Source organism: Lytechinus pictus, chromosome 11 (genome assembly GCF_037042905.1).
Source record: "Lytechinus pictus isolate F3 Inbred chromosome 11, Lp3.0, whole genome shotgun sequence".
NCBI lineage: Eukaryota > Metazoa > Echinodermata > Echinoidea > Temnopleuroida > Toxopneustidae > Lytechinus > Lytechinus pictus.
In genome coordinates, this window is record NC_087255.1 from 32,013,187 (window position 1) to 32,023,930 (window position 10,744).

Genomic DNA, 10,744 nt, shown 5'->3' on the forward strand with positions numbered 1-10,744 from the left:
GGGCGGAATTTAGCCCGAATCCTCGATGGAAGTCGATCAAGTGCATATGAGCTGAGAGAGTGAAATATCAGTGTACTTGTACAGACCCTTCTACTTTTTATAAATATTTCTTGTTGCTTTTTTTGTTAAGTTAATTTTTCCTGGTGTAGAGATAAGTTTCAGTTCTAATAATGCACTTCAAATACATTTTGGAGTGTCTGTTTGAGGCGTTTGGGGCGATTTCACCCTGGCCCCAAAATGCTCGCAACGACAATAAGGGGGCATGATGACCCCTAAATTTTTAAAAACTTATTTTTCTATTGAAAATTATCTCAAAATTCACCAAAAGTGTGCACGAAAGCCTCCGTATTTCACTTTTAAAACTCCAAAAAGTGCCCAAATGACAAGCTTGGTCGCTTCGCTGTGTCGCATTCAACTTGAGAACGTTTACGCGTCTGCTTCGATATATCCCCCCCCCCCCCCTCCTCCGAAAGAAATTCTGTATACGGCCATGCTCTAAAGAGCCTGGCACATTGATTTATGTATACTTTCATTTTCATTATTTTTATCTCATTATCAACATGGCCTTACGTAGAATTTTTTCCAGGGGGGCCGGAGCATGACGCGCGCGTAAACTTTCTCAAAAAAATCTTGAAAGCCACGGGACCAATGAAGCCCAAATGACAAGCTTGGTCGCTTCGCTGTCTCGCTTTCAACTTGAGAACGTTTACGCGCGTCTGCCCCCACCCCCCGAAAGAAATTCTGTGAACGGCCATGCTCAAAAGAGCATATGGCACATTGATTTATATGTACTTTTCATTTTCATTATTTTTATCACATTATCATCATGGCCTTACACAGAATTTTTACCGGGGGGGGGGGGGGGGGAGCAGCTAGGACGCGCGTAAAGTTTCTCAAAAAAATCTTGAAAGCGAGACAGCGACGCGACCAAGCTCAAATGACAAGCTTGGTCGCTTCGCTTTTTCAAGATTTTTATGAGAAAGTTTACGCGCGTCCTGCTCCCCCCACCCCCCCCCCCCGGAAAAAATTCTGCGTAAGGCCATGATGATAATGAGATAAAAATAATGAAAATGAAGGTATACATAAATCAATGTGCCAGGCTCTTTAGAGCATGGCCGTATACATAATTTCTTTCGGAGGAGGGGGGGGGGGAAGCAGACGCGTAAACGTTCTCAAGTTGAAAGCGACACAGCGAAGCGACCAAGCTTGTCATTTGGGCACTTTTTGGAGTTTTAAAAGTGAAATACGAAGGCTTTCGTGCACACTTTTGGTGAATTTTGTGATAATTTTCAATAGAAAAATAAGTTTTTAAAAATTTAGGGGTCATCATGCCCCCGTATTGTCGTTGCGAGCATTTTGGGGCCAGGGTGAAATCGCCCCAAACGCCTCAAACAGACACTCCAAAATGTATTTGAAGTGCATTATTAGAACTGAAACTTATCTCTACACCAGGAAAAATTAACTTAACAAAAAAAGCAACAAGAAATATTTATAAAAAGTAGAAGGGCCTGTACAAGTACACTGATATTTCACTCTCTCAGCTCATATGCACTTGATCGACTTCCATTGAGGATTCGGGCTAAATTCCGCCCGCCACTTCCGGGGACCAACCAACGTAGTATTTCGATGAAGAGCACTCCGTCGATTCACCGGTTGTCCCTACCGTACACGCGCGCCTATGGGGATTGTGAACTGTAGGAAAAATCGTATAAAATTACACTTTTTGATATTTCTACGAAGACGAAGTTATATAGAAAATGAAGAATATTACAATCAGACCATATCCCTAGAAAATTGCTTCAAGAAATGTCATTATGAAGAGGAAATGGACAAAAATTTGTGAAGAAAAATCACGAAAAAGGAAATCGCATCATAAATATTCATATCATGGGCGGTCCCACATTTGCATGTTATAGCGAGTTTTCCATTATTTAATAAATAATGGCATTATTTAATAAATAATGGCATTATTTAATAAATAATGGTTATTTGTATATAAATAATGATTATTTGTATATAATGGCAAACTGTAAAAATTGTTTATAAATAATGATTAATGGGATATTGAAACAAAATTATTATTTATAAATAATGAAGTAGATATTTCATTATTTAACAAATAATCTTTATTTATAAATAATGGAAAACTCGAACATTAAATAATGATTATTTATAAATAATGAGAATAATGGTGCACTCGAAAAAATTATTTATAAATAATGAAGTAGACGTTTTCATTATTTAACAAATAATCATTATTTATAAATAATGGAAAACTCAACAAATTATTTATAAATAATGAAAAACCAATTATCATTATTTATAAATAGTGAAAAACAAATAATCATTATTTATAAATAATGAAAAACAAATAATCATTATTTATAAATAATGAAAAACCAATTATCATTATTTATAAATAGTGAAAAACAAATAATCATTATTTATAAATAATGAAAAACAAATAATCATTATTTGTAAATAATGAAAAACAAATAATCATTATTTATAAATAATGAAAAACAAATAATCATTATTTATAAATAATGAAATAAGATTATTCGAATAAGCGAAGAAGATAGTTTGCGAGAGAAGACAGGTCTTCTCAAAAAACCAATTATTGGCAAGCCATACACGGCCCGCGAAAACAAAGCGCGCCCCTGCGATTCCGCGGGAATTATTGCTCATCCCAGGTCACAGGGATGTCAGGATAAAATGGATCCCGGGAAAATTAATTCTCAGCGTTTTTATCAACATTATGAATGGCTAGCCGTCCAGATCTCGCTGACGACACGCTGGTGGCACAGCTGCAGAGTGCAGTGAAGGGATGGACGGATACAACGCTGAATTACCGAACCCCTACAGGGACTTTCTCAGTTAGGCCGGGATCACCATTCTCGTTAGAGGTCTAACGTTAGATCGACCGCTATTTTGCCACGGTCTATCGGTGAGACTGCAGAGTTGGAATATACATCAGCTTCCACAGGAATAATAAGTACTTTCAGTCAAACGGAAGCTCTGACCAATGCCGTAAATGAGGATATTTGCCGGAGTTGTTCTCCTATGAGTACAACTAGGCCGATTGTCTTTTGAGGCTGTGCCTGTGATAAAACTGCCAGCGATGCTTCGAGTTCGATGGAGCTGGATCTAATTGATTGTTGATGCGAATGGAGTGGAGTTAGGGCCCGGACTACAGTGTATATATCTTGACCCGGTGAGTGTTTGGATCCATGTTTGTACTTGTAGTTGCACATCTTGACCTAGACCTTAAATGAATTTGGCCTGAACCGGCCGCTTTAGTATAGGCTTTAGCTATTACTTAACTTGGGGCCCGGAACTCTAACGTTATAACTTGTGATACTACTAGATCTAGGCCTATATCTATTGACCAAATTCAAAGTTCCAACTCAGACTAAATATGTTCTCTGGGCCTGGATCTATCCCTATAACCCCTTTGGCTTTGGTTCTAGGGCCAACTATGATATACGATATCGATCTAATAGGACCGAACATTTTTCAATATATTTCTAATGTGGTTGCGGGAATGCAGGATAAATGGAAATTGAAGGACCTAGGCTAGCTTCGACTCGGCTTGGTTTGCGACTGGAGTTGAGTTGCTCCATGAGTTAAGTTGATTCAATATGACTTTATGAGAGCGTTGGTAAGGGTCGAATCTGAGGGCTTGGCGTCGCGCCCCACTCGGAAAGGCAGCGTTGAACAGTGGACTGAGTTGAATTATCAAATATTAGGCCTAGGTCAAAACCTATCACAATATGAGTTTTTTGTATTGGATCTAATTAAAGGATCAACATTCTGTTTCGCCAGCTGAGTCCCGGCTCATGCTACAAAATAAACAAAAAAGAAATAAACGATGCTCCATACACCAAGCTGGATCCCACGATAATTTGAGCCCATTGATCAGCTGGCATTTTGTAACCAAATTCCCCAAAATGAACAGGATAGGGGCTATAAATGAAACTGGGGTGGCTGCCTTCGGTGTGAACAGGGATACGATAAATATGATGAAATAAACTGCATTCGCCTACCGGTACTAAAACGATATTATTCATTGAGATAGATGGTAGAGGTATAGGTCGATGTACCGTAATCCGTATTTTGCTGTCCATTGGGCGTGTGTAATAATAGTTATTTGCTTGGTCAACTTCATCCTGTTCTGGACCTACATGAATTAACTGGCAGCTTAGTTGCTTGATGAGGTTGGGGAATGCTAAGATACGTCATTTTTATAGACCTCTATTACCAAATTTTAGTTCGGAAATGTAGTCAATGTATGCCCAGTGTCCGTACCACTTATCCCTTCTCGCCGGCCTCGAGTTTATAAGATGGCGTAAAGATAAAACATAACCACAATAAAATATACGTCGATTGTATCATTCCGGGTGAGGAGGGGAAGTTGAGGGCGTTTGTGCCCCCCCCCCCCCCGAAATGCTCAAAAGAGCCCTGGAAAACCCCATTTATTGCCATGTTAAAGCTTATCCAACGCTGTAGGTTCGGCCCCTAGTTGTGAAAAGTGAAGGGAACGAGTGCGGGATTCACAAATTCATTGGCATACTTTTTAAAAGGGCGCCTTGGAAAATCCCCTTTTATTGCAATTCTGGAGCGAGGCAAGTTAAGGCGATTAGTTGTGGAAAGTATAAGGGAACATGTATGGAATTCCTTGCACACATTCTTGTCACGTTGTGTTGAACAATACTCTGCCGGAAGATTTGTTTGTTTTTTACCTCTCCAGGGACGTGGAGTCTGAAGTTAATTGGACAGGGCACAAATGATCAAGCCTAGACCCAGACTGATGTACGAGGAGACTTAGCTAAGCTTGACCTGGACTGGTGTACGAAGGGACAGGGCTTAGACTTGGCTTACTATGGTTCACATTGGATGACAGTGGTTGCAAAGGTTTTCACATTGCAAGATGAGAAATCCGGATTTATTTGAAAATGCCGGATTTATGGTTTAACGTAATGCTCTAAATAGACGAGAGGTTGAGAAATGCAGTGATCAAGATCCTTAAGTCCAGACTTGAAGAGGAAACATGAATAATCTCGAAGTTGTTGAGAAGTATAACCCTTTCGGAGAAAACTAAAAAACCTTGGAAAAAAGGGGCATTATGGGAACACCTTCAGTTCGTATCTATTTGCAATTCTGGGCAGCCAGCAAAGTCGGTTGAAGCATCGATAACCAAGAATATAAACAAAAACTGTGAGGCATGTCCCTCTGGTGCATTTATGTGCTTATATATGTCTCTTCCTTTAAGACATAACCTCACCTGTTGTAAGAGGCGATCTCATATATGAAGCCAACTTGAATGTGGGAATGCACGCCTTGATTTTTATGCCCCCATTCAACTTCATTAATCGATGTGGAATGGATATTATTTGTTTCGATTCACACTGGTGACCAAAAACGAAAAAAAAAAAAAAAAGAGAGAGAAAAAAAAGAAGAAAACAAAAAAAATCCCGGTTCTTAGCTTGAAGGAAGGCATTCCTACATAAACATTACACATGAGAAAATCATGCAAAATTTCCTAATGCATGATGAAATTGAATGGTCTTATTTAACGGTTATGGAGGCCACAGTTTGTTCACTTGAAAAGAAATACACATTTATCAAATAATTGTGGAGATTGATTTTGTATGGCATTTCATCAAACAGTTGAGTTGTACAATAATGATAGAATTACTAGCATGGTTTGGCTATACATTAATTTGATATATTCTTTGGCCTCAAATTATTTCATGTTAGAGTCACTTCGATGACCCCCTAATTGACATTAAGTTGAAATTAGTTGAAAGAAGGGTACTCCTTTTTAAGGTGTGCCAAGACATTTGTTGATTTGTTGTTTCACATTTCCGCAAAAGTGGATCCGAATGTTTTCCAGAGTTTCTTCTCACCGAGTTTTATCTCTGGTTTTTTACCCTGGACCTACTTGACGTGGAATTGGTTTCAGCTCTCGTTGCATGAGTTATGTTTAGTGCAACGAGGGCTTACACTTGCGAACAACATTAACTCGCAGGGGGAATGAAATAAGCAAGGATGCGATGTTGTCAAGCTTGTTAATGGTTTAGAGTGAGAACGTTGGCCAATGTCCAATTGATGTAGAGATATTTATAACAACTTGGAGGTGTAGACGAAGAGTATGGTATATGATGCGTCCATTCGTTGATCGCATGAGATTGCTTTGTATGGAATAATTTTTTGATTGTTGACTATCCATTCCGATGGCTGGCATGGTTTATTGATCATTAACTTAGTTGTTGTTGTCCTTGATTATTGAATTGGCTGGGTTGTCGAGCGTGAAAACTCACTTTTGAACTTATGGCTTGGTTGGGCTTGGTTACAGAATTACCGACTGATTATTATCGGTAGCTTTGACATCAGCTTTCCAGGGGAGGCAATGGTTTGATAATTTAAACTAAAGTCGACGGCACCGATGCACGGCCCTCTATTCTACCATTTAGGGTCGCCGCCGAGGAGGCAGAATATGGGACCAAATCCTACCTTAGTCATGATATCGGGGGTGCTTTGGAAGAGTGGCCCTTATTTTATCGAGTATTATTATACGATAAAATGCACAAAATAGAATTCTCATACTAGTATAATGGCGACATTATTGAAGTACGAGTATAATTACATGACAAAAGAAGATGACGCTCATAGTATATATTTTGGTCCTAGTGCAGAGGACAAGGGAGAGAGAGCATAATTTATGGGTTTCCGAAACCATGAGTTGCAACCAGGAAACCAGACGCGATGGTTTGGGAGGGATGGCCTTGACATGAAGGGACTCCCAAAATCCAAAAGTGTTTGCCAAGTGTCACGGCAAAAAAAAAAAAAAAAAAAAAAAAAAAAAAATGATTATTTGGGGCTTTCGCTTTTTTGTGGGTATTTTTTCTTATATCGGTCAAATTTCAACACCAGGGGGAGGCACTGTATACTAATTATGTCAAGAAAATCGGGACAGGGGAACCCAACTTTCCAAAGTCTCCTGGTTTGGAAGTCCGGCTGGATGTCTTCCGGCAGGTTCCCCTTCCAAGAATTCACGTTCTGGTCTTGAAGCCTCTCCCCCAATTTTATTTCACACATGAGATAATCTTGTATTGAATAGATGATAAATGTAAAGAGGGGAATCCGCACCCCAGGAAATACCTGTCCTGGGATCCCGTTGGATCTCTTCCTTCTGGGAGGTCACGTGACCCGGTTTCCCCCTTAAAATCTGGTTGATTGTGGCTTGATGAATATTGTTTAGAAACTGTGTACTTGTTAAAATATTGTAAATGTCGTTTGAATGATTCTGGTAAAATCCCCCAGAGGCAATAAAGTTGAGAAACGGCAATTTCATGTTCGATCTGTATTTATTCTCGCAATAAGATTATTCGAATAAGCGAAGAAGATAGTTTGCGAGAGAAGACAGGTCTTCTCAAAAAACCAATTATTGGCAAGCCATACACGGCCCGCGAAAACAAAGCGCGCCCCTGCGATTCCGCGGGAATTCTCCAAGGACACGCCCCCAGCAACATGTCTGTGATTGGCTGGGCATGTCATGGATGGCGCCGTTACACAGCGCCCTTGGTGACAGCCAGGCAACGGCAACGGGGGCACAGCCTCTACGCTAAAAAGAACCAATGAAATGCATTGAAAGAATTCAGGGACGTGCGCAATACGCGACAGATTTGGAAGCACATGTTCATTCTCAACTAAGCTCTGGGGGATGCAAGACGTTAATTTGCCCTCCCTCCCGCCCATTTAATAATGGTTGTGAGTGGTTGGTTATAATATTGTCAGGGTCGGAGGGTATTGTTTCTGCCTCCAAAAATGTGGTACACATGTTATGAAAAAAGATTGGATGATATAATACATGGTTGTTAATAATTCTGTCGTGATTTTTGTTTATACTCAAATCTGTCAAAGGCGATTGTGCTAATTAATCTAAATGTGGTAATAGCGAATTTTAAAGACGGGGCTCGAGATTGCTCAATGAGCCTGTTTAAGTGCAAGTTGTGCCGGTTACAGTTGATTGAAATAACCTTATATTTTGGTTGGTTATACTGTTGATAGATAACATGGATTTATTTTGGTTGGTTGGCTGGGCATGTGTTTGGATAGAATTGCATTGGTTGCATAGGCTTGTATTAGTTGACTGGATGGGCTTGATTGGCTTGTTGGTCGGATAGACTTGCATTGGTTGGTTGGGCGATATGTTTGGTTGTTTATTATCATAAGGATCCACGCTCTACAAGCAAGGCTTTTAGTGGATCCCCTCATTTCCAAACAAGTTCTTGTTAATACAATTGCCCAAATTTTCATAATTTGTCTATAGTTGATTTGTAATTACAATTGTTGTGTATTTGTGTTTATGCATTTAGTGCATATTTGATTTGTACCGTGATTTTTTATGATGTACATGACGGAAGTTCAAAATGAACTCGTTTTTATTCGGTTGGATGTGCTTGCGCTGGTTGGGTGGATGGGCTTGCTATGATTGGTTGGTTGGTTATAATGATCATAGGGATTCACGCTCTCCAAGTAGTTATTTTAGTGGATCCCCTCATTTCCAACCAAGCTATTAATGTACAAATTTTAAAATTTTGTCTGTAGTGGACCGGCAATTACAATTTATATGTATTTGCAAATTGTTTATGCGCACTATGATGCATATTTAATTCGTGTTTGTATTTGGTAATGATGTACAAGATGAACTGAAATTTGTTTGGTGGCTTTATATGGTTGGTTGGCTGGGCTTGTTCTGGTTGACTACAATTGCACAAATTTTCATAATTTGCAGTTGATTTGGAATTATAATTGATGTGTATTTGTGTTAATGCATTTGATGCATATTGATTGGTACCGTATTTTTTTGTGATGTACATGACGGAAGTTCCAAAGGAACTTGTTTTGTTTGGTTGGATGGGCTAACATTGGTTGGATTTTTGGGCCTGTTATGATTAGTTGATTGGTTATGATCATATCGATCCACGCTCTATCAGCAGATCCTTTAGAAAGATCCCCTCAGTTTCAACCAAGCTGATAATACTATTGTACAAATATTGAAATTGTGTCCGTAGTTGACTTGTAATTACAATTGATATGTATTGTCATTGTTTATGCATCATATAATTTATAATTGATTTATGTTTGTATGTGGTAATGATGTACAAGGTGAACTTAAACTCGTTTGGCTAGTTAGATTGGCTTTACATGGTTGGATGGTTGGATGGGCTTGTTATGGTTGGTTGGTCGGGCTTGTTATGGTTGGTTGGTCGGGCTTGATATGGTTGGTTGGATGGGCTTGTTTTGGCTGGTAGGATGGGCTTGTTTTGGTGTTTGGCCTGATTACTGAGTATTTTTTCTTATATCGGTCAAATTTCAACACCAGGGGGAGGCACTGTATACTAATTATGTCAAGAAAATCGGGACAGGGGAACCCAACTTTCCAAAGTCTCCTGGTTTGGAAGTCCGGCTGGATGTCTTCCGGCAGGTTCCCCTTCCAAGAATTCACGTTCTGGTCTTGAAGCCTCTCCCCCAATTTTATTTCACACATGAGATAATCTTGTATTGAATAGATGATAAATGTAAAGAGGGGAATCCGCACCCCAGGAAATACCTGTCCTGGGATCCCGTTGGATCTCTTCCTTCTGGGAGGTCACGTGACCCGGTTTCCCCCTTAAAATCTGGTTGATTGTGGCTTGATGAATATTGTTTAGAAACTGTGTACTTGTTAAAATATTGTAAATGTCGTTTGAATGATTCTGGTAAAATCCCCCAGAGGCAATAAAGTTGAGAAACGGCAATTTCATGTTCGATCTGTATTTATTCTCGCAAAACAAATAATCATTATTTGTAAATAATGAAAAACAAATAATCATTATTTATAAATAATGAAAAACAAATAATCATTATTTATAAATAATGGAATGTCGAACTATTATTATTTACAAATAATGAAGTATTACTTGGAATTATATATAAATAATTAGAAATGATATTTTATATAATAGTAGTTATTTACAAATAAAATGTAAATTATATATAAATAATAGTTATTATTTAATAAATAATGATTATATAACAAATAATTGTTCTATATAATATTGGTACATTCGGCGCCTCATAGTAACTGACAATACACATTAACATAATTTACCAGTGCTATATGATTTTCAAAGGCATAATTTTCTTGGTACTTATATGTAAGGCTTTTTAAAATCATAAAAGTTTCATAATACTTCACATTCTTAATTATCAAAAGATAAGAAATGTATGTTTTACTTACTCGCGGGGTGGGGTTGGTGGGGTCATAGCAGCTACATGTTTTCCTATTAGTAATTTAATATTGCATTGACTGTACACATGTATTTTTCTGACTATATACCCATAATATATTCATCAGTTTTATATTGACTTTTTAAACCTTTTCCTTCTCCAACCTCCCCCTCCCCTCAAAAAAGGCAAAATGAATAAGGGTCTCCTCCCCTAGGCTACACATACCCCTCCCCCGAATCTCATGCAGCCATGTAGTTTTATTGATTTCTATTCTGGTCAGTGCAAGCAATGCTTGTTCATATCTGTTGGATTTCAATTCTCATCATAATTTGTTTAATCATTTTCTTTGCTAATTTCTTTTTTAAGCTGTCAACAAAAAATAAACTCCAGCTTCTAAACTGAAACTTAACTATTTGTAAATAAAAGAAAAAAAAACACAGTTTTAGTAGATCCATGCAACATTGAT